The sequence below is a fragment of the Amblyomma americanum genome, chromosome 9 (assembly GCF_052857255.1).
Source record: "Amblyomma americanum isolate KBUSLIRL-KWMA chromosome 9, ASM5285725v1, whole genome shotgun sequence".
Lineage (NCBI taxonomy): Eukaryota > Metazoa > Arthropoda > Arachnida > Ixodida > Ixodidae > Amblyomma > Amblyomma americanum.
The window spans coordinates 46,868,507-46,893,506 of NC_135505.1; the positions used below are offsets into that span (position 1 = coordinate 46,868,507).

General features: G+C 44.9%; 1 protein-coding gene across 1 annotated transcript in view; it reads right to left on the minus strand.

The window, feature by feature from the left end:
• Positions 1-22,142, minus strand: part of LOC144103803 (uncharacterized) — a 75,921-nt gene extending 53,779 nt beyond the window's left edge. The window contains exon 1 of the mRNA XM_077636505.1: positions 22,010-22,142. The gene's annotated coding sequence lies outside the window, so the exon portion shown is untranslated. The remainder of the gene's footprint in view (positions 1-22,009) is intronic.
• Positions 22,143-25,000: the final 2,858 nt, after the last annotated feature.

The window sequence follows — 25,000 nt, forward strand, 5'->3', positions numbered from 1 at the left end:
GTTTGGAGCCGTCCAAGGTGGGACTCCTCGGTTCTGTCGACACCCATGGCGGGTCCCGGGAGTGCCCTCCTTCAAAGACGTAGATGGTTTGTAATATCGGCGTAAGAGATAAGCGGAATTGGTATGATTGCCGCGGAAGAACCGGGGAATTAAGTGGAACCCGAGGCAAGGAAGGATAACGCAGGTTCGTGATTTGCAATATTTCATCTACGCTAATATCTGGCACACGCAATCGAAAGAAACAGCTCGCCACAAAACCTAATGAAAGTTCACCAGTCCAAGACAATTTTCTTCTTCTATCCTGTTTTCCTTCTCTAGTATTGGCACCAGTATCCAAAAAGAACTTCTTTTTTCTTTTAGAACTCTCAAAACTCAAAATCAATAATACGGGCTTATCATCGATAGTCGGTGTATAATGCAAGAATTGCAATTAGAACATCCCCCCTCATAAACACTAAGGAGGTACGGACTTTTCTTTCATGCCAAAGTCTAACAACTAAATAATACAACTACAGGCCAATTCTCATCGCATTGATTGAATTCGTGCGCAAAAAAATCCCCGAAAATTTTGGCCTGGCTGACTTACTAAAACGTCAATATAGTGCGCACCAAAGTTATCAGGATGCACACGGAAAATGGTGCACAAGAGACGATTCTGCGAGGAAGGTAGCCGCTCATAAATATTACAGCGTAGAGTGCAAATGCTCAGTTATCACAAGGGCAGCTCTGCTTATCTGATTTCATAACGAAAGTGCCTTCCGCTCGCATAAAATTTTGGCATAGTGTCAGCTGTCACATTTTTGGCCAGCTGTCAACACCTAACATTTTGAATCATCTGCACCTTCTTTTACGGTGCTGTGCAGTGCCCTGAAGGCTGCAGCTGCAGCATTTTGTGGCCTCAGGGGTGCTCGGCGTTAGCAGTTCTTGTGTACCGAGTTTTTCAATTATATTTACATAAAAATCCGACATACAGTCGCACAGGCTGGCAACTCTGTGGCGCATAATACGTACGTACATTTGAGAGCTTTCAATGAGATCAACTGGGGATTTACAAGTGGGAATTATCAGTTACACAAAAAACGACATCGGCTGTGCAGAAGTCTTCTTCTATAGGCTACGGATGGAAATTTTGAGGCTACTGTAATTTTTTGTTTAAAATCTGCGCAGACACAGGCGAATGGCATCACATGCCTTTGTAAATAACAACACCTTGCTTGTGTATTTTTTTTCTTTTTTTTACATGTGGCTTTACAGGTCTCGTAAATTATTCTAGATTTTGCAGTCTTGAGCACTGATTTTCTGCAGTCGCGAAAGACAAACTGTAGGCCTGTTAGCAGTCCACTGCGACTGCCGTTAGGCGCACCGATATCTGCTGCGAAACTTCGGACCCCAATAAAATTGGTCAATGCAAACGCCATAGTGCCCCCTCTTTAAGAAATACTCTAAGAAATACGATTTCATGTCATATAGCGCCGGCAAATACGGCCCTCTTGAATAAAAGCCTCCGGAAGTCTGCAATACAGACTGACCATCCCTCCAACTTCTGTTTTCGGGCTAACGCTTCTGAGCTTAAAGTTTAGGCTGCACGGAACTTAAGGGACTGAGCAATCGTAAAAAGCAAACGAAAAACTAAACATGGAACGACGCGAGGTCCAGCTGCCTTCAAACCGTTGGGGTGGAAAGATATTGCGAGAGCGCGCGAACAAACAAAAGGCGCCGAGGAGAAGGCTGGCCCGATGTTTCAAGGGCGCCTGATTCACGCTGCCGGCGGGGTGTTGACTGATGCATCGGCCGATACGAGCCACGCTCGCGTCACGCCGAATCTGTGCCGCGTCGATGCGCAGCCCGCCTCGCTACCTAGCTTCGGAAAGGTGAGGAAACGCGAACGGCTGGCTCGATTGGCTGGCCCTGCCTGCCTGCGATGATGAGATACTTAAGCGTGTACGCAATCGTAAGGGCCGCGCTGTTCGCACCAGCCAACTACAGCGAACTATAGAAAAGAGCGTTGCCAAGACAGCATAGCAAAGCCGCGATATCACAAATCTTAATAAGGAGGAAGATGACCCGACCGAAAGTGGTGCCGTCATGAATACCATTTTCGCAGAAGCTATGCAGATGTGCAGGCGTTGAATTGAATTAATACCCAGTCTTCTTTCATACCCACCTGACTCCTTTCCTTACGGCGCTGTTCGGGTGTCCACCGAGATATGTGAGACAATTACTTCGACGTTTCTGTTTCCTTAAAAATAAAAAATCATTTCCCGCCTGAAGAACCACAGAGGAGAGACAGGGACGAGAATTGAGGGGTGTGATGATCAGGCACAGGCGCGGCAAATCTCGTTAAAATTACTTCCGGCGGTAAACCGGAATTGGAATCACGAGTGCATTCTACCATGCATCTACTTTCGAGAAAGTATGGACATGTTTCTGGCCATTCAGAAGGCCGCAGCGGAGCCTCCGGAGTGGCTCTCAAGACTAGAGCCACTCTGTACACTGCGTGAATTTTAAGTTGACGAAGCCAGACTCATGCTGGCTGACTTCGAGTCGGGTGTACATAGCGTTTGTCTTTTGTTGGTTGTTTGTTATGTGCAATTTTCTGTGTTAAAGCCAGGCAATAAAGAAAAAAAAGACAAAGATTTATTTACCGCTGTTGTGTGTCCGTATTTTACTTCCGATGCGAAAGTTACATCGCCATTTTAATGGACAGTACAGAAAAAATTCCCGACCACAACCTTTTAATGCGGCCGCACACAGCAGCTTACGCCAAGGACGTACCGTGCGCATATCATATCCCGCGGAAAGATAATAGCGTATCCTCAATAACATGAAGCATTTTTCTTGAATATTACTGTTCCACTAGTCTCGAGTACGATGATCGGACCGATTCGCGTTTGAGGAAGTGCGTACGCAATATCTTAAATCACGTTCCCCCCGCCCCCCTTTTTTTTAACACACGCGCGTCGCAACGCTAACCTAATGCGTGATTACCTCGGAAATAAGCCCAGTAAACCAACAAGACCGAACTGAATGCGCTTGCACGAGTACAAACATTCAGAAACGGAGGCATGCGACTCGCTTCCGCCAACAGGGCGTGCTAAAGCTCGCAAATCGATTCGTCACATTCCTATTCGTGACAACAGTTTTAACTAACGCGAACACAAGTAATTGCTAGAAGTCGTGGGAGCCGTTTTTCTAGAGTTTACAGACCATGTGTTCTTCAGAACGTTTTAATTTTCCATATGCCCTGATTTCCTGTTCTATAGATTATTTCGCGCTTTGTGAAGCCCGACATATTTTCAATAAACGATATTATATTCAAGAGTTTCCCATTGAAATGTTCGGCTGAGACAGAAGTCATATAGGTTTCTGTTACTTGAGTACTTTCGTGTTCTAAATATATTTCCCTCGTGTAATGCAACCTAGATGGTTTCTTAACAATCCATAAATCTTCCTTTTCTAGCACAGGCAATTTGTTCACATTCTCCTGCGTTGTAGTACCCCAGATAAGGCTACAGTAGATAAAGAGTAGCAGGCCAGGGCCCTGTTACCACCGGCCGACCTCTCCGCCTTTCTTTCATTAAAATTCCCTTTCTTCTTCAAAGAGAGAATCCAATAAAGAACATAACATGTGACGGTAACATTTCACGGTTGCGACAAAGGAGACCAGTTATTTGTGACAACTTTGAAACAATGTGTGGCACGTGATCGTTCCAGGACGGTTGTTGCTTAAATAATAATAATAATAATTGGTTTTTGAGGGAAAGGAAATGGCGCAGTATCTGTCTCATATATCTTTGGACACCTGAACCGCGCCGTAAGGGATGGGATAAAGGAGGGAGTGAAAGAAGAAAGGAAGAATAGGTGCCGCAGTGGAGGGCTCCGGCATAATTTCGACCACCTGGGGATCTTTAACGTGCACTGACATCGCACAGCACACGGGCGCCTTAGCGTTTTTCCTCCATAAAACGCCAAACCCAGATTTTTGACTTGCGGTACTATTTCCAGCGGACATGATCTAAAATATATACGTTTTATCAAAGTGACTCCCTTATTCTTAGCTGGAAAAATAACTCATTTTGTTTTGCTAAAATTAATTTACAAAGCGTTTTTTTCTGTGCCCATTGGTCTAGGTTTTTGAGCATGCAATATGCTTTATCTATTAAATCACCGTTATTGTCACCAGCAAAGATGTTCGCATCGCATGCGTATACAAAAAATTTTGCGAGGAGAATACATAAATGATGTAATTAATATAAAGATTAAAGAGGAATGGTCCGAGTATACTGACTTGGGGAACCCAGCAGCAGACAGGGAGAGATTGTGATACAAAGCCATTTACTGTAACTAATTGTCGGCGATATTCTAAATAAGATTTGCGTGACAGCGGAAATCTTAGGGTGCAAGTTTCCGGAGAATTAATTGATGATTTCTAAGATGAATACGCCTTTGTGCAATCAATTAATATGGTTAGGACTGTCCTGTTCAATTCAAATTGTTTCAATATACGTTCTTTCTGCTGTAACAGGGTGAATTCTGTTGAAAGGCGCTTTCTAAAACCAAATTGTGATTTTGTATGTATCTGGTGTTTAAATTCAAATTCTACAAAGCGCTCGTGACGAACTTCTTTTAATACCTTTAAGAATATTGGCAGTATGAACATGAGGCGGTAATTGCCTGTTTCCTATCACCCTTCCTAAAAAGCACAGAAATGCGGGCATCTCGCAGAGCGCGAGAAAAAAATGGCATTTTCGATACATAGGTATGTGATATGGGTGATATCGGGTAAAAATAATGTTCAGAATTAATCTTATGGGCCGTATCTGTAGGCCGTTTATGTCATATAAAGTACTATTGTTGGGATCAGCAGCGCAATGCCAAACACACTGAACCATCGCGGCGGATAATTGCCGATTGTCTATTTGTTCAAAAATCAAAGGAACACACGAGCTACGCTGTGCGCCGGAGGAAAGCCGCCCACTTGCCTTCAACCGTTGCTTTCCTGCCAGTCAGAAGTTCTATATACAGCGACGTGTAAGTCGACTTCGAAATTAAGTCATTCCTCAAACTCGCAAGGTGGCACAATAGAAAAAAAAAACGTTCACTCTGAAAATAAGCCGATGCTCCCGCCACCCAAGCAAGCCGAAGGCTGCATATGTTCATTAAGAATGTTTGCCGAAAACTGTGTGGTTTGCAGGATGAGAGACAATGCGTGTAATAGTGAACGCTTGCAAAACAATGTTGGTAGAGTTGTGGCATGGTGTACCAAACAAAAAATGTCGCGTAATGTCGAAAAATGTGTACACGTCACTTCTGCAAGATAGCGGTCACTTCAGGCGAATACTTACACAATAACTAGCTCATCTTTAAAAACAGTTTCAAAATACAAATACCTGGATGTCCTTATTACGTCACAGATGAGGTGGAAAAACGCATTAAGTACATAAAGACCAAGGCAGCGCGTGTGTTGGGATTTTTAAGACGGAATATTAGTCACTTCCTCAGTGCCCTCAAAGAAGACAGATATTTTACGTATGTCCGCTGGTCAGTAGAATATGCTTGCGTGTGCTGGGATCCAAAAACTGCAGAACTCGCTGATAAACTTGAAAACGTACAAAACAGAGATGTTCGATTTGTTCACGGCAATTGGAATAGAAATCTCAGTGGCAGAGATATCAAAAGTGGATTGAAAAGGCAGAAGCTGAAAGAAGACAGGAGAGATTTGAGATCTAAATTAAAATGCGAATGGGATTTTTGTTTTTTTGCTTTTTGTTACAGAGATGTATAGCCCGCCTTGCTATAGTGCCTGAAACAGGCGATAGACTGAATAAATAAATAAATAAAATACTTAAACGTCTGAAAAAAAGAATACTGTTTCGAATCTTCCCGCAGTATGGCATCGCCGCATGCGCGTAGCTGAAAGTAACAGACCTGCAACGACGCAGTCATAAGATTTTTTTTTTTGCTTTTTCGAATTTTGCTTTGTAGCTGTTCCCTACGCCCATGTATATGTCACATTTTCTGCTTTGTCTTGTGTCTTTTTTCTTCTTTTCTGTGTTTGCAACAATGGTGCATGTAAACCTTTGTATTGATTTGTAAAGATATGCGAAAATCAATTGCATGGGTGTTCTTTTCGTCTTTTTTTCGTTTTTCTCTTTTAATAACCATGGCTTCAAAAGAATGTGTAACGTTACTTGCCTCTCCGGTTTTTATTTCGCTTTATAATTATATGACCACATGATTACTGTACTTGTTATCCCCCCCACCATTTTGTAATGCCCAACCCTAGGCCCTTGAGGAATAATAAATGATGATGATGATGATGATGATGATGATGATGATGATGATGATAGTTGGGTTTCCCCCTTCCAGTGGCGATGCGAGGAAACTACTTGAAGATGAAATCGGAGTTTCTTGATGACCCGGTGGTTCTACTCGCAAACATTCACATTACTCAAGGAAAGGAGAAGATTAACTATTTATTTACAACATAGGTAAAAAAACGAGAAGAAACAAAGCAAGGAGAAAACTATTTACATGACTAAATCGTGGATCAGACGAATTCAGCCTCCGCTCAACCCAGAGCGCTTGGTTTTAAACCCTGTCTCCGCCCATAGCGGGGACAGCAACCAATAAGATAACAAACGACCCATCTCGCCAATCAGTGGTTAGGGAAAGGAAAACAAGGTCCGCCCACTGATCAGAGATTGGGGAAAAAGGTCTGATTAAAACATTTGGGAAGGAGGTTTCAAATAACTACACAAACAACACAAATGCGACTTCCGTTCCCACGCCACCCACGGCACCACAGACGCTAGAAACATGTGCCGACGAGGCGATGACTCAGGTTGTTGACAGCAACAAAGAGAACACAGTCGTTAAGGGAAGTAGACAGTCGTTACAGGAATAGTGGGCTTCCGGTCACTCGGCTAATATCTCGTGCGCCCCCGAAACCTCGTCAACCCCGTAACAACCACATGTCGTTAGCTGTACTTGGTTCGCGTTTTTCCCGGCGGGTCATCCCCGTGACGGCGCGGCGTAAACGAGGACGTCGGCCGCACAAAGGGGAGGTAGGGACGGGACGGGCTCCTTTGTTGGGGACTTCCGACCCCACTGGAGCCGCTTTCCTTGCGAACACAAGATCAACGAGTTCGCGGAAAGGTCAGCGAACTCCACAATGATGATGATGATGATGAATGATGATGATAAGCAGAACTCAAAGGCAATTGAACGGCGCACCTTTCTGCCTGCTACACTCGCATGAATCCCGGTTGACAAGCGTGCGGAAAACCGCACTACTGTCAGCCGTGCAGTTTCGGATTGAGGCGCGACGCGCTATTGGACATTACAGCAAATTTGCTCTCACGCTATTGGCCGATGGACCGGGAAAGGCACTGTGAACGCGAGCGAGCCGTGTAAACGGCGTGAATTTGAAATTTTCTCAGCCAAGCCGATTTTCATATGAATTACACTTTTTTTAAGCGTGGAGCTCCATGTATCTTGCACGGAAAGGGAATTGGCATGGAGCACGTACTACCTGCCGCCACTACAGTTCCGCCGAAACTACTCAGACTGCGCAAATATAGGTCGGCTCAGAGAGCCCCCAGTTTTGGATGGCCATTCTTGTAAACAGAAGGCGACTTATACGCGGCAATATACGGTAAGCTGCACTGATTAAGGCGAAAAATAGTACCGATTTCTCGCTAGTTTCACATAATTCCTAGCATGTCTTTCAGCAGTGACAGCAGTCGCCAGTCATGGAAATTCCTCCACGGCACCAGTCACGTGGCGCAGCTGTGCTAACACAAGTAAGCAGCTTCAGCCAAGTCGTAGCCAGCAAAAGACGAAACCGAAACTAGGCAGAAGCTTTTATAGCTATTTTTGCTTTGGGGCGCAGGGTGGCGCCTAGGCTAAATTTGCAGCCCACACCGCACGATGGCGCAAACAATTTATTATGGCGCAGCAATCCCACCTCTGCTATTAATGATCACGCAGGGAAAACGCTTTACGCGCTGAAAGTTTCGCGCTGTGACACCGCGAAGTGTCACAGCGTATGAATGTCGTGCTATACTATGAAAGGTGTTTAAATGACGAGGCCATACGATCAATGAACTGCACTCGAATGAAATCAGATTCAGACTTCTAGCATGAGTACAAGGCACCATTTACCATAAGGTTTACGGTGAGTTTGAAGTATGTTTTCGACAGACACGGCCGGAAATTGAGCCTCGGGTATGACTCTAATTGTTCAGTGCTGTCCGCCGCTCCAGGAGATGTCATGTAGCGTTAAGGTGACAAAGTCCTCGCTCTGACTGGCAGCGCTGGTCAAGAGTTATTTACAGTGAGAAATCAACGCGTCATTGCTCTTTCCGCTCCATCTCTAATTTGCAACAGAGCCAAGCCTATGTATCCAATAGATTCCACCTTACCTTCAGGTTAGATAACCTTCAAATACTTCTCGTTAAACTGCGCCTAATAATAATTATTACCACTGCACGCGCAGTGTTAAGAACGCAATTTGGCACCTTGGTCCAAGGCCTCGTGTAACACATAGTATCTCTCTAAATGCGCAGCACGTCGCGCATTCCTCGCATGCCGCTACCGTCTTATGGAAACTGCGTGCATTATTAAAGCCCCCTTGCCATGCAGGTTAGCTGGCACTGTATAACAAATAGCTAATCTATCTTCCACGACGGCAACCTTCCTGTAGCCATCGGCCTTTCCTTTTTCCTAACCAGTCGCATCTTCAAAACACCTTGTTCTTGGACACATCGAAAAAGGTGTTCGGACAAGCGCAGTGTCATAAACAAGCTGGCCTCACCTCATCATGGCTCGCGCAGCGCTTCGCTCCGTTCGTATCACAACAACCTTAGCTGCCATTAACAGCCGCAACGCAATTAACAGCGAGCTGTGGTGCTGTGCCAAAGCGCCAAGAGGAGATGATGGTGGTCGTTGTGCGACCCGCGGGTCGGACTCGCAATTATCTGCCGGCGCATCTTTTCAAGCTATAATCCCAGCGCTTCCCGAATTGGCACGTCACCTCCTTGCCACCGGCCAACGATGGCACTACGTCAAAAAGGGGCCGTGTTACAGTCGCACTGCTTGCTACGCTGGTACGTCACGCCCAGCAAGAGTGGGCCGCGGACAGAGGGCGAGTCCGGCAGAGATCACAACGCAGTGACAATGTCCAGCAAGGAGTGTTACGCTAACTGGGCAAGGGCGAGGCACCGCCGCTATTTGAAAACTTCAGTACGTGTTCCATTTTGCAAAAAGCTATTTAGGATGCTTCCAACATCGGCATCAATTAGTACCATTTAGAATATGCCCGTGACATATTTTATCGTAATTCTTTACTCGATGGTAACCCGCGAAAAGGAAAATAATAGGCGCAGCATTAAAAAGCCTGTGGATTAAAGGCCAAGCGCAAGTAGGTATTTCAACTGAAATTAAGGAAAGGAACTTTAATGATGGCAGAAGATCTAATAGGTGAAAGGAACAACCGGCCCCGTTTTCGAGTGTCATATTCAACGCCCATGGAAAGAAGGTAAGGCATAATCGAAGCTACGAAGTGAATATCGGGGTGCAGTCGGAGTTTACTGTTCCCATCCCTTGGCGCCTAGCAGGAGGAAGCTGTGAGCGTGGAGGACTTGTGGAAGAGGGATGCATTGCCGTGTTGCCCGGCTTAATGTATCCTTCACATGAATAACTCAAGAAACGACAATATAGACTGCGTTTTTTGCGTTTGAGTTTTTCGCAAACTTATAATGTACGAGAAGCTCAAGAAGCACAAATTAAAATGACACTCTACAGCCATGTTGCTCGATTCAGTTCAACAAATGAGTAAACGCGTCTTTCATGGTTCACCTCGCCCTTAATGCTTCAAAAATTATTTATTTCTGTTAATACTTCCCTAGAGTCCACTCCTTTAGCAATTTCATGCGATCCGCTAATAGAGCACCTTGGGTTTTCAATCACGTTAACCATTTCCCGAAATAAAATCTTTTCGCCACCCCCAGTTTTATTTCATCTCGATTCGACCATCCACACAAAGTTGAAGTGCCATCTTGTCGCACCATTTGTACCATTCTTCCTTTTTACCACGAACCGCCACTGATTGGAACTGTCTTCCCACCTCGGCAGTCTCCATTTGTGACTCGATTAAATTTAATATCGCCGTTCTAAGTGCCTTATTTCTGCTTCTTTCTGTACTACAAGCTTTTCTATAATTTCACCACTATTTTCTGTTATGCCTACGGTCCTTGAACGCATGTAAAATAAATTAATAACACCTGCAGCCCTGTGGCGCGCTCCTGAAATAAGGCGTGAGAGATAAGTCGAGCCACCTGTTAAACGTTTAGCATTAGTAAGTACGTTGCATCAGTGCGAGTGCGGTCAAATTCTTCCTGCCGCTTTCGCGAGTAGTTGCAGGGAAAGAATATCTAGTCCAAAAAAAGCCAACCAGGTCTGAAGAACTCATTTTGAAATTATATGCTGTTTATTTAATCAATTCCGTATACTTGTATAATTTACTGTTGTTCGCATACTTGATGTCAATATCAGCAATGACTACTGATGACTGATGTAGGTACTGATGTAAAGCACGACTGTCTTGTACAAAGGACCACGGGCCTAGTGAAGCTGTCGAGACAGGATGCATATTTATGGAAGAATTAAAGAATTGAATTGAATTAAAATGCCGGCCGTAAATCACTCATCACTCATACTCACGCGCCCCGCCGTGGTGGCTCAGTGGTTAGGGCGCTCGACTACTGATCCGGAGTTCCCGGGTTCGAACCCGACCGCGGCGGCTGCGTTTTTATGGAGGAAAAACGCTAAGGCGCCCGTGTGCTGTGCGATGCCAGTGCACGTTAAAGATCCCCAGGTGGTCGAAATTATTCCGGAGCCCTCCACTACGGACCTATTTGTTCCTCTCTTCTTTCACTCCCTCCTTTATCCCTTCCCTTACGGCGCGGTTCAGGTGACCAACGATATATGAGACAGATACTGCGCCATTTCCTTTCCACCAAAAACCAATTATTATTATTATTCATACTCACGCTACGAATAGAAAATTCATCACAAAGTGGTGCTACGACTAGGCCTTGACTGCCGGCACTATATCGGCACGGCTCAAGGACAGCGTGTGTTTGCACCGTCCTGTCGCCTTTCTTATCCCCCTTTTTTCCAATTGTACAAATAAACATAAAAATTGCGGCGCCGCATTTATAACCGCACTTTTCGCGCTTTCAACGTAGTGATCGCGCAAGGCAGTAGCTAACTGAAATACCGCGGTACATATAAATATTGTACATACATATTTATATACGCTGTTTACCCATCTAAAGCAACTGTATGGACAAAAGCACGAGCTACCCCTGTTGTCGGGCATGAGTGCTTCACAGAGGCGAAGCCCCAGCAGCCTTGTCTCTAGCACACATCTCGGAGGCAGTAGGTTGCAGTAAGCATAGCTGCCCGTAGATGGCGCTGAGCACGAACTACCTGCCATGTAGTGCAACTTTTGTTAGCGCAATGGGTCGACCTTACCTGACATAAAATACACTTCGATAGAACGCGCAGGCGAGTCATATACAGACAAAAAGAGCGCACAACTGCGCAGTATGGAAGTCACAACAGGTAAATGCATCGTCCCCTGAGCCGTTCGACGTAGCCTTTTGTACTATTTGCTGCAACGAAGCTCCTCTATGCTGCTTACTAAACTATTTACATCAGGAAGTACCAAGATGGAAATCCTTGAACACTGCCTGCATGTTTCAACCGGTAGTGATCTTCGTCACTTATATAATGAAGCGCCCATTGTTAAGTGCGTAAATTCTGGCTCCATTGAAAAAGGGTCAGGTCTCTAGTGATTTGAGCACAGGTGGAGAGGCAAAAAAAATAGGGAGAAAGCGGCTGGCGGCCTGTTTTACACATCGTGTTATACAAAGAGGAGAAATATATTTTAAAGTTCTTTGATTCCTAGCTTTATGACACAAACCTGAAGCGACCGATCCGCACTGTCTGCCAATGGGCTCGTTGTTGTGTAGCCGTGGAGCTGAGTGACCGGCTCCGGACTTTTCTCCGTTTCGGACTTTAAAAATCTTCACTCATTCTTACTAAATATCAATATGAAATTTGTTAAATGATAGAAAAGAAATGTTCCGGCCACCACTGACAAGAACAATGGAAAAACGAATTCCTGTTTCGGGTTCATGAAGTCCTTACATTCTAGCAATGGGGCTTATATCCCTTGTCAATACTGGTGGGGTGTCTGACACCCCCTGAGACCCCCTGCACTTGTTATATATGTTATATGTTGTTATATATGTCTAACAAGACCTGCATTTGTTATATGATACAGGTACCAGAAGGGAAAACAACGCGGTGACCTGAATTCATACATAACGAGGAACGTGTTGACAGCAGAGATGTACTGCACCATTACGAGGAACAGATATAAGCGTGATACGTAAAACATTTCATAACTTGAGTCCCCTAGAGGAGAGCAGATCTTTTTATTTTACATTTTATGCAATAGGCCTCAGGTATATCCCACCGCTGTTGGCGACGTGATATAAAAACATAAGAAGGTTCCTCTCAGCGTCGCAGACTTCGAGATTTTAGGCACATTTGAACGATGTAGGCTCCAACCACGGCTGCCTCGAGCGTCCCAACAGGTGTTTCGACGGAGGCAAATTGCAAAGCGGCCTGTACAAAAATTTTCATGCAGGCTAAACAATCCCAGGCGGCTAAAATTATAAGTCTTTCAGTGAAGGTTAGTGAACCAGAAAAAATGAATAAAGTACCCGCCGCGGTGGCTCAGTGGTTAGGGCGCTCGACTACTGAGCCGGAGTTCCCGGGTTCGAAAACGAACGCGGCGGCTGCTTTTTTTATGGAGGAAAAACGCAAAGGCGCCCGTGTGCTGTGCTATGTCAGTGCACGTTAAAGATCCCCATGAGGACGAAACTATTCCGGAGCCCTCCACTACGGCACCTCTTTCTTCCTTTCTTCTTTCACTCCCTCCTTTATTCCTTCCCTTACGGCGCGGTTCAGGTGTCCAACGATATATGAGACAAATACTGCGCCATTTCCTTCCCCTAAAACCAATTATTATTATTAATTAATAAAGCGTGCCTAATAAATGACAGAGTTGCTTTGGTATGTGAAAATTATTTGTCAAGTAACTGAGCAACGCGCGTTTCCGCGCGCCGAAGCTAATGCGAAAAATTAGGACCCGTTTTGTCATAGCATAGGCGCTATTGTCAAATATTCAGTTAAATTTTTCATCGCCTTCTGGTTGTAAAGCATGAAGTATATATAGTACATCCCCGCTTGTCGTTAGATTGTTGTGTCCCGCTAACCGTCGTGTAGCTGATAAGCTCTAGGCAGCTAAACATTTAGTGTGTATAACTAACTGGCCCCTATTGCCGGCTTGCTTCAGTAAGAATAACACCAACGTCCTTTAACTGATATGCACTTATTCCATCCTCCCCTGCCGCTTGTCCCAGTTGTATTGCTTGTAAGGCTTTAATTATTTCTTCTTTGGACCTACAAAAAGCTCTAATAATTTCCTCGGCATCATTTCAGCTATTAGCGCCAACAGCCCACCGGTACTGTACGAATCCGTGCACAATTTATACGGTAATGTTAGTCAAAAAACCGCATCACGGAAGGGACGAATCTGGCAAAATTACTCCTGACGTCAGAAATTATGTTATTTTTCATTACCTGAGAAACATACCTGTCGTCTCCCTTGATTGCAATTATAAAGGCCGTAACTAATAGTCAGGTTGCGTGCCCTGTGACATATAAGGGCACTAATTTCATCACGAAAACGCGGGTGTCCTTATGCCCAGGGTTTAAGAACTTTTTTTTTCATGCGTCTTTTTCGCCTCGCTAAGCAAACAGATTCCTCACACAAACAGGTTATTGCCCCACAAACGACCCTCCTGGCATAACTGATTGCCGCAGTCCTCATTTTAACTCCACAAACTTGCAAACTGCGCATACAATTGCACACAAAAAATCTCGATATACACAACACTTTGGGTTGGCAGAAGTCAAAGTGCGGTATATTTAGCTTTTCGCCTTTCATTTAGGGACTAATTTTTAGGAGCTTTCTGTTTCTTGCAGAAAGTTGGCCATACAATTTGCCTTCGCTGTGAGCAATTTTTTCTGAGTGAGACCAACCCATTCCTCTCACCGTGTACTGAGTTGCTATGACTGTGTTTGTTTTGTGTTGCTGCGTTTCTTCGGCACGTCAACGCTAAACCTATGACTCCAATGCATGTATCCCTGTCTAATTTTCCCAACGTCGGCTATGACTTCATCAACTGCGCTTTTTTTTAATTTTACACCACATTGTTCATCGTGCATACACTCTGAGTGCATATCTGCTGCCCTCGCAAAAATGGGCCAAATGCCTTGCCACATTTTCTAACAGCCGCTTTACCTTTCATCATTAATTCCTTCTGAAGGACATTTTTGCAATAAACAATTTCTATCCGTAACCAATCATCTCTATTCTACCTCATAAGTAAAGCTTCCGAAGGACGCTGTGATCAAGGCGTTAAAGATGTGTTTCCTTGCGGCTAGATGAACTTGCCGCTACACAAAGCATATCAGGGCACCCCGCTTCCACACTGCAAGTTTTATTTCAACGCCGTGTATTCCGTCCAGGTGGCTAGAAAAATCATCTATCTTGCTATCGTTACACGTTATCTAGGCATGTCTGTAAACAAACAGCGCGGCGATATGTAGACAAGCCAGTAATCTGACCTGTCCCAGTGCTGGCACGTGGGTGATAGGAGAACGATAACGCTGACTTACACTATTCACCCGAGAACACAGGGTTTCTGGTACGCAGCTAGATTTAGTGACTTAACCCTATTACCACTCGCTGTTACAGCGCGGATACTGAGACCAGAAATGTACTAAAGCGGGGCGAAAGACTTCACCATGGACCCGGGATCTTGGTTATTTGCAAGTAGCCGTTTACGACAATGAAGTGGCTGACTTTCTGGCATTAAATATTCATCACTTCTGAGCAAAAGCTGTTCGAAGAAACGTTGCGATAAATAATGGAAGGTAATCGACAACACGTAAAAGACTGTAAGAAAATTAGCACACGACTGGTTATTACGTGCCTTTTACCTTTGCTGATTTCTATGCACCCATAATCGATGCCGATATTGTACGTATCTCTGCAGAGGACAGAAAAAGAGAAGATAACAAGACGAGCTCAGGAAATGTGGCGCGGAACAGGGCTCATTAAATATCAATTGCTTTTTAATCATGCGACAACAGATTAAATTGCTGTAATACAGCACACGATAGTCATTATGATGGAATTTTAGGCGGTCTTGGTTTTGGTGATAATAATGAGTGATGCCGATGGTGATGGTACACCTATCCTGGAGTTCTTTGGGAAGACAAATCGTCAAATGCAGCCATATCTCTTCGGCCCCCTCTCGTAACTCCTAATATAGCTGTCTTTACTTCTAAGTTGACACATCACCACTACCGCCGCCGCGGTGGCTGAGTGGTTATGGCGCTCGACTGCTGACCCGAATGACGCGGGTTCGATCCCGGCCGCGGCGGTCGAATTTCGATGGAGGCGAAATTCTAGAGGCCCGTGTGCTGTGCGATGTCAGTGCACGTAAAAGAACCCCAGGTGGTCGAAATTTCCGGAGCCCTTCACTACGGCGTCTCTCATAGCCTGAGTCGCTTTGGGACGTTAAACCCCTATAAACCAAACCAAACCAACATCACCACTACCGCCAAGATCTGCCCGCTATATGCACAATGCAGAACAAGTGCACTTCCGAGTGAGCTCTGACTGCTGAGCAGCGTAATAAAACATTGTATGGTAAAAAAAAAAACATGTCGCTGTCGTGGAAACGCAGGTCACATATAGCACCAAGTCTGATGCCAATCAAGTATAACTCAAGCGCGAATCAAGACTGCAGCGCTAAGCACTCGCCGCCCTAACGCACTAAAATCCCATAAACCTTCTCCTAATGTGTTGCCGCTGAAATCAAGTCTTGCTTCCAAGAACGCTCCAATGTAGCAAGGCCCTCACCCGTGACTTCATTAACTACGTTCGCACAGCGTACGAACAGGAAAAGTGTCGGTCGATCATGCAGCCCTTTAATTAATCATAATTAATATCTGGTAATTGATGCCACCAGCATTTTAACTAAGGCATTAACTTGCCCCCCCCCCCCCCCCCCCCCCCTGGGAATATATTGAAAAGTCTCAGAACTCCCCGAACTAATAAACTCCTGCAAAGCTCCGTACTTCTGCAACTGAATCTTCGCAATAAAGCGTTTATATTGCACCATTTCGCGAGTTCACAGACGGTACAACTAATACCTCAAACAACGCCGTGGCTACCTGAGACTGCCACGTGCTCACGTGAGATCTGCGAGCCTTGTTTCATATGCCTACATCAAGAAAGCGAAATTGACAGCGCAAATTTTGTCTTGTTTATATGCAAGAAGACATTAACAGATGTCACAATTACGACATCTACTTCCTCACGTAGCTACCATTTCGCTAAAAAATGCACTTTTGTGTTGTTGTTTTTTAAATAGTGTACAAAGCTCTCACCAGTCCTTCTCCCTGTCGCTCCTCTCTGTGTTTTACCTCGCTATCCTCTTCCTGGTCCTTTCATTTACACTGGCCGAAGCTGGAGTGCTTAAAATATTTGACAGCAATTGCAGAGGCCGGCAATATCTTTTCAATCATTTATGATTTTTTTAATAAACCACTACCATTACTACTAACCCCTCAAATTCTGAAATTGGTGAACTCGTGTTTTCGTTGTGTAAAAACTGACCACTGAAATTCAACCTTCCGCTTTTTGTGGATGCCCGATTCTGACTTCCCCTTTCAGATAACATAATTCTCCGCTATATATAAGTAGGCTGCAGAAAAAAAAGAGTCATTTCTTCAGTTCACTCCTCTTGAGTAGTCTCACTGAATTATAGATCACAGTAAATCCCCACAGACATTCATGCCCACCGCCATTGTTCTCCTACGTGACAGAAATTGTCTATTGTCAGAAGTTTCCTGCTACCTAAACAAAAAGGTAATCCCGAGACAACAATATACGCGCAATAATGTTGGTACCTTTCAGCAGTTTGATCTAGCGAAATTTTAAAATGGTTATTTCGTTCCCTGCTGTGATTGGCTTCCTGCTGTGATTGGAGCAATTCAGAATGGAGTGCTAACTGCGCCGCTACTGCCAACTGCTCGTTTTGCGAATTATATCAAGTAGCTGCAAAGCTCTAATTCCTGTAATAGTCAGGAAGATAAAACAGACAATCAAAGCTGCTGGTCGAACTTTCTTCGACACTATCAAGACATCAATAGTTTATAGTGAATTACAGCTCTCCCATTTTGGAAAGGAGACTTAAATGAACTGGATATAAATATAGCCCACAGTAAGATTCTTTTTGACCAAATGAACAGTCTCGTTGCAGTTCTAATGCGATAAAGGCATCAACAAGGTAACCGGAAAGTCAGCGCATTAAAAAATTACAGCAGCTTACCATCAAGGTATGATAAATTATCAGCGCTAGCTAGTTCGCAAAATGATCAATACAATGATGCCGCTACCTATGAATTCCACTGAACTACCACTCAACAAACACAAATATCTGCCTAGGCAATGAATGAATGGGCGTGTTCGCAACTGAGGGAAAATGTACTCCGCATCACGGTCCGGGTGAGCGCCTCCGGTTCGAATTCGAGCGCCCGACTTGGCCCTCGCTGGAGGGTGAAATACATGGAAGAATGGGCGTGGGTCGCTGTGGACGACTCCAGCACTGCGAAACCAGAGGAACTAGAATAATACAGCTACCGCTGTAAGAGTACTAACTATCCTGGTCGCCGCTCGTGCCTTCTTTTTTTTTTGTCATTAATTTCCACATCTATCAAATTCTTTTCGTTAATCCTACGTTTGAAGGAACAAAGTTCACCTTACAGACCACAGCTTGGGGGGCAGTGTCCAAAACACACTCTTTAGGAGCCCAATGGAAAAAAAAAAAGGCGTGTCATGCTATATTGCTCAGACCTCCAGCTTGCATTTAGCTGCCACGCTGATTAAATGCACGGTCACAAATGCACAAGTCATATAAAGATTTCACAAAGGTGCATCGATTTATGCACAAGAGTAATTGATGTATCATATCCCTCGTAACCACCGCATTCTTCCAATCAGCAACAAAATACCCACGATTGGAATAGGTTTGTATGACATGGTGAATGGTACAGCGCTCACTTGGACAAATTAGGACGAAAGACACAAAAAAAAAGCACGAGTGCTTAGTTCCAACTGTTTATTTTTTCAGCAGGTGCAGGAAGAGGGGGGGGGGGGGGGGGGCGCCCATAATGACATTTGGTTACAACAATCACGTGGACGGGTTGATGGTAACATTTTTTTTTTTCACTTTCTGATTTCAAATAGCAGAATTCTTTCTTGCTCAGTGCAATAGATGGGGCACACACGCATTTATCCTCCTTTATTGTCATTAGAAAAATGCTTCGGTTATTCCTCCTGCTTTCTTATCTTTTCATCTTTGTGCCCCTTGAAAAACAAAAAGACCCCACGGAACCCTTCGTTCGAAAAAACAACCCTGATCGAAGAACCAAAACACAGGAAAGGAAGATAAATACATGAAGCGTTTTTCATGATCATGACGAAAGCGGATGAACCCGTGAGCACCCCATCTATAACACGCACCAAAAAAGGATTCCGCTATCTGTAATCAAAAGGCCAAGAAAACAATCACGTCAATCTACCCATGTTTTCGTTGGTGAGAAATGTCATTGTATACGCGCTGCTCCTATTCTATAAAAAAAATATTTTATACGTTCGAAAAAAGGCATCAGTTGCAAATAAGGACTCGTCCCGTTCCTAGTTCTTTCCTCCGTCCAAATGTGTCCACGCTACGGTTGTCCGATTGAACACACTGGAATGACCGAGAGAGGGGGAAGAGGGAAGGCCGGGAGGTTAACCGAAAGAAGGCACCGGTTTACTACCTTGCATTAGGGGAAGAGGAAGGATGAGAGAGAGAGCTGAGTTAAAGATGAATTGGCCACTGTTTTATCGACACAGGTTCTGCAATCAAAGATCACATCGGTCAGGAAACACTGCCTTCTTCATGCAATATTCGAACACAGGTCAAGTTTGGCGGTTCATGTACAGCTCAGTACTTCTTCATTGTACCCAATGCATGGGGAAGTCACAAAGAATAGTAACCCGCATCTTTTCAAGCAAGTCATCTTGAGGCCGCAATCCAGGAGCAGTCTAGTTTTAATTGCGATCGTGGTAGCAAAGTTGGGATTATTATTTTTAATTCCTAATGTGGTAATGTGTTTTGCAGAACATTATTGGCCACACCCTACAGTTAGACCAGGGTGTGGCTCTAGTGTGGCATTATTTTCGGCGAATCTCTCAAATTTATCCGACCATAACGCGAGACTCAATAATTTTGTGGAACGAGGTGAAAACAAACATTTCTGTGAACTTCGGCACGAGAAGGCCATCGTTCGAAGCATGAACGCGGCAATGTATACTTCTTCGTTGTCACTTGCAATAAACGAGCCGTAACAATTAACAAAACGTATACTTTCGTCTTAACCGCCAAGAGTACGGGGAATTATAAATTAGAGCAAACTGTTTTCAGCCCCCAAACGCTATTGGGGTTTGCGGAATTTGTGTGTAACCCGCTACTGTCAACTCCCCTTCACCCCCCCCCCCCTTCCCCCAACGCGCGCACACACACTCCGCCCTAATAAGAGAGTGCATCATAGTATATGTCTTTTCTCTCTGTGCGTACGGGTGCGATCAGTACCGCTGCGCATGGGAGCTTAAGCCGCCAATTTAAACCGCTGTCAAACACACTACCTTTGTATGATTGGATACGTGATGTCAAAGGCAGTCAACCAGCAGAGAGCTGAGCACGATATCACGTCATAATAGAACCCGATAACTTTTCTTTAATACACAGCCACTCCTAACACCATAATAGATGCAAGAAATGCATCAAAAACATCCCCTCCCGTATCACGACAATACACACATTTGCAACGGTAGCTAACTTGTTTCCTCGTTAGATTTTCTTTTTAATTTTTGAGACCGCGAAGGAATGCTATCGTCATGAAGGTGGAAACGAGGCAAAGAGAACAATGTCGTACCCCTACACTTCTTTGGTAGGATATGAAAGTTACACAACGTAACAATAATGCCACTTCACCTCATAACAATCACGAGACAGAAAAAACAACAATGAAATTCCATTAGCCATTCTCAGTTTTCATTTCTGGAAGGTACGTGTAACCAGCGACTGTCTTTGTTAACAATGTCGCAAGGTGATTAGTAAGGCAGTAGTGAATACGAGTAGCATTAGCATGATCAGAGCTGCTCTTCGCTGTAACGCATTGAAGGCTGAGATCACACATGTCCAACATTCTCAGGCAAAAATACTGAAGGTAATGGTTCATTCTTATGATATGTAGCACAATATTTCTTTTAGAGTATTTCCATCAGTCGCAATGAACTGTTAAGACTGCCTTAGAAAAGCAATGGGGAAGGCTATTGACGATAGCGAAAACATTAGCAGAAAAAAGAATGCAAGACTGCGCCATCGGGTGATCTGCGGGTATATTGATTTTTATAGCGAAATCTTACATTATATGAAAAATATTGCGCTCATAAACGGTTGCCCACTCAAAAATGGTTTTGTCCACAATTGTTGGCTATGAGGACTAACAGACTTCCGTCAGAAACGTAGAGAGCGTGAACTCTTACCGAAGTGTGCTATTTCTCCCACGAGTAAAAACCCATCATGAGCGACATTCCAGCTGCGACAATCTCTACAAACCAGTCAGAAACACGACTACAATAAAACATTCAATTCCGTGCGAACTGGGAGGCAGTCTTGACCTGCAGTGGTCTGGAGAACCAACGTCAGATCGTCCAACGGATCCAGACATCGGCGGTAGCCACCTGAGTCCTGAACTGAGGAGTCCGCCCCATAGCTTGACCAACATTTAAAGGCCCATAAAGTTATATCGCTCTCTCGGCATGAACTAGAACCCATAAGGATAAGAAATAATATACGCGTACGCGGGAGCATAAGCATTGCCGATAATGGTAAGAGCAAACTCTTTACGCGCGTTACAAAGGAAAACGGAAGTAAAACAGTGGCACGTCGCAAACAGGGAAATGACAGGTTTTGATAGGTGTACAATCTTCTGAAGGCCGCGAATTCCTCGCCCTAATACCAGCATAGAGGGCGAGACAAAACAATTTAACTCCTATAGTGAACTTGATCACAAAACACAAAGAGGTATTGTTTGAGAGGTAGAATGATAGCGGACGCTAACTATATCTTGCATAACGCGACAGACGGGAACACCCACCACTGCAAAGGGCTGTATCGACGACGTTAAACGATGTTCAACCATGCAGGGTGACATTTTCCGCAGCAATCCAACCGCAGGTAGGTCGGCTTGGAGCACAGGTACAGGCAGATAAGTAATCTGTGGGTCACGCTAGCGACTGTGTCACTCAAGAAGAGTCCAGTAAAGCGGGCTAGCGGTTAAGCCGCCCCATAAGCCTCGACCATCGTAATCTGTTAGGTGGAGTTGGTTAAACACGTCTTCGCAGGCTTTAAACAAGTCCATCGTCATCGATCTTTTCCTGCCACTGTTAGTTGAAAAGTCTTTCCATGGAAACCTGTCTTTTTTTTTTTTATTGTGAAAAGACTGACTTACCGTGGCGTTGCCTTCGTACGTACTTGACAAAGTAAAACCAAGCTGACGATCACTCATGATCAACACGCGGCAAGAACCAAACACCGCCAAGAAGGAACGAGCTAAGAACATCGGGAGATAACTAAACACACGCATCAAAGCTTTTCAACGAATGCACGAGCTCCTAACGCAGGCAGATAACTATCATCCGAATCGAGCTAGCACAGAGAGAAAGGGTTGTCCGACTCACGGCACTGGCGATGGTCGACTGCCAGTGGTTGCCTCCTGGAGGCGTTGGCAAGTGGTGGAGGCGGTGGTGGCTTGGGTCACACACACTGTCCGGCGACGATTCCACCGCACCACACGAACCAACTGCCGGCGCGCGAACGCTAACCAACCACCAGCCGCCGGACCGCGTGGCACGCGTCGGCTGCACAGGCGCACGCGTGTGTGCTCGCTGGCGCGCGCGCGTCGCTTCGCCACCGCGTGGGCAGCGGCGTTGCGGGTCACGTGGCCGTCACCGCCTTCCGGTCAACGCGGCCGCCCCCTTCGCTTTCCCGCCATATCGTCGTCATTTCGCGCGCTTCCGTACGCGCGCTTTCGCTTTCTCCGCCGCCACTGCTACATTGGAGAGAGGAGGGTCGCCCTAACGGCGGGAAACGACGAGTGAGGCAAGTGCAGGCATGGCAGTGAGGCGAAGGAAGTTATTCTCCGACGGAGATGATGCTAAGCGGGTGAAGGCTCCCCCTCTTTTATCTCTCCTGTTTGTCTGTTTATTGCGGCGTGTTTGCGTATGGTGTGTTTCACTCTGACGGGTGTGCAGAGGAGTGTACGGCAAAACGCTGCGTGCTCAGCGTTATGTAAGCGAAGACGGGACGTCGCGTCCCCACCATCGCGAGGCCACCGCATCTCAAGCAAAGCACGACCTTCACGTTGGCGTTTCTTATCGTCGCAAGTTTTATTTAGTTCTCGTCCTAATGCGCTTCGTTTATCCTTGCTTTATTAGCGTCATCACTGGTGCAAAACAGATTTGGCTTGACTTCCATCCTTACTATAAGGAAGGCCGCTTTTCACATACCCAACTATTCTCGACAAAAGCATTTTTGAAGGGGAAAGAGTTTATGAACGCAATTTTTTCATATATTGTAACATTTCACTTTAACACTCAATATACCCGCAGATCTCCAGTCGGCAGGCTTGCGTTTGTTTGTTTGTTTGTTTGTTTGTTTGTTTGTACGGTTCTTTCGTTGGTTCGTTTTGCTATTAACGTTTTTGCTATCGTCAGAAGCGTACCCCGTTGGTTTTTCTACGGCAGTCTTAACTACTCGATGCGACCAATCGAAAAACTTTAAAAGAAAGATTTCGCTACACATCGGAAGAATGGACCGTTACCTTCAATATTTCGATAAGAGTACCTTATAATGTTCTGATATTAAAAACTTTTGTCCAAGCATGTTGGACATGATTCTCAGATAATTTCTCGACGTTATATAATTCTCCTAGGATGCTATATTTCGTTACGGTAGATTTAAACGGCGTTTGCCAGGCAGGTTAACTAACTGTGACCGCCTTCTAAGTCGGACCACAAATTGCGTCTCAGGAGGCATTTTAGAACAACTCTTTTTCTTCTCCGTTTATTCCACTGCCCCCGCGTAATTCTGCAGCCGCTGCTTGCGACCTCACGGCAGATGGGCAGCGAGCAAAATCATTTCGCGAATTAAGCGCCAAACACAGAGCACAACATTCGTGAAAAGTGAAAATAGGCGTCAAATGAAATTCCACATCAAGCGCGGCCCCTGCGGCTTATGAAAATTTTTGAAAATGACTCCACGGTCGCCTCCAACATTTTTAGCAGGTTCAGCTTTTCACTCGTACGTTTACTGATTCATTTTCGTGTTTTCAAATGTTTATTTATTTATTTATTTATTTATTTATTTATTTATTTATTTATTTATTTATTTATTTATTTATTTATTTATTTATTTATTTATTTATTTATTTATTTATTTCATATGCTTTTCCCGATTGATGTCATTACAGAAAGGAGTCGCAAGTGACAAAACGTAACGTTGGACAGAGGAGTGGAAACAATAAAATTAGGAAGGGCCTTTAAAGCTAGTTACCTACTGTGAATGCGAAAGCATGCACGCAGGGTGTTCGGCTGCGGTGATGGTGCACTACTCTAATCAAGTGGCCATTGAAGTTGATCTACTCGCGCCGCCGGAATGGAAGTTGATGAAGACGATGACACCCAAACCCAGCCGGAGGGACTGGCAGATTAGCGCGTGGTGATCCGCTGCGGTGATAAAAAGCGTTGTGTCACGTTATCTAGTCAGGTTGCTGCGATTATTTAGTCTCTGGAAGAGCCGCATGATAAATCGCCACGCCGAATCACCGCGGTCATCGCGAATCTTTGTTCCATGAGCTGTGCGCTTTGGTGCAGGCAGAATATGTTGCCCTCATTAGCTGGCTCCCCTATCCAGATGCATAAGTGTGCCTCCCAGAATTTTGATGTTTGGAAATGTGGGGACCTCCGGGGATATGGTGGGCTCGTATTACGCAGTCTGCCGTTTTGTGGAAAAAGCACTTCCAGATTTTCCTTTTCGGCTTGTTTTGCGTGAAATAAAGAGAAAAAAAAACTGCGGTGAAGTGTCCAGCAAAGCTCACCTGTTCGCGCCGGCCTGTGCTCGATACCTACATCGGGAGAAGTTTTATTTAATGAGTTTTATTTTTCTTTCTTTCCTGATGATGTGGCCACTGCCGATGACCTCATGAGATCACGCGGGTTTCCGGACCGTCTGGTGTGCACAACAACGCCGGATTTTCCGCCTCATGATCTGTATAATGATTTCTCATTCAAATTTTTTAAAAATTGGTGGTCGATTTGCGTAGTTTAGACAAATTCGAATTATGTGCGTTAGCACTGCGATTTTTACTCTGGTTGGAGTGTTCGGGTCCAATGTTCACGGACGTAAGTTGTTTGGCTGCCCATATATCCGGAACCGGTCATTCTCTACTTTCCATTCATAGATCCCTGGGAGTCCATGCACGGGTTCACCTGTTAACCGATGCGCCGCAGCCCCGCGATGGCAGGTGCTGCCACCTGTGGGGCTTGTGCTACCCAGGTTGCTCTTCCTGAGAGACTTCTCTATACCAATCATTAATGAAACTGCCACCTGCCACAGTGAGCGGTTTGCTCACAATCCGGTGGGCAGGTTGCCAAGTGCGTAATGTCTGCTCA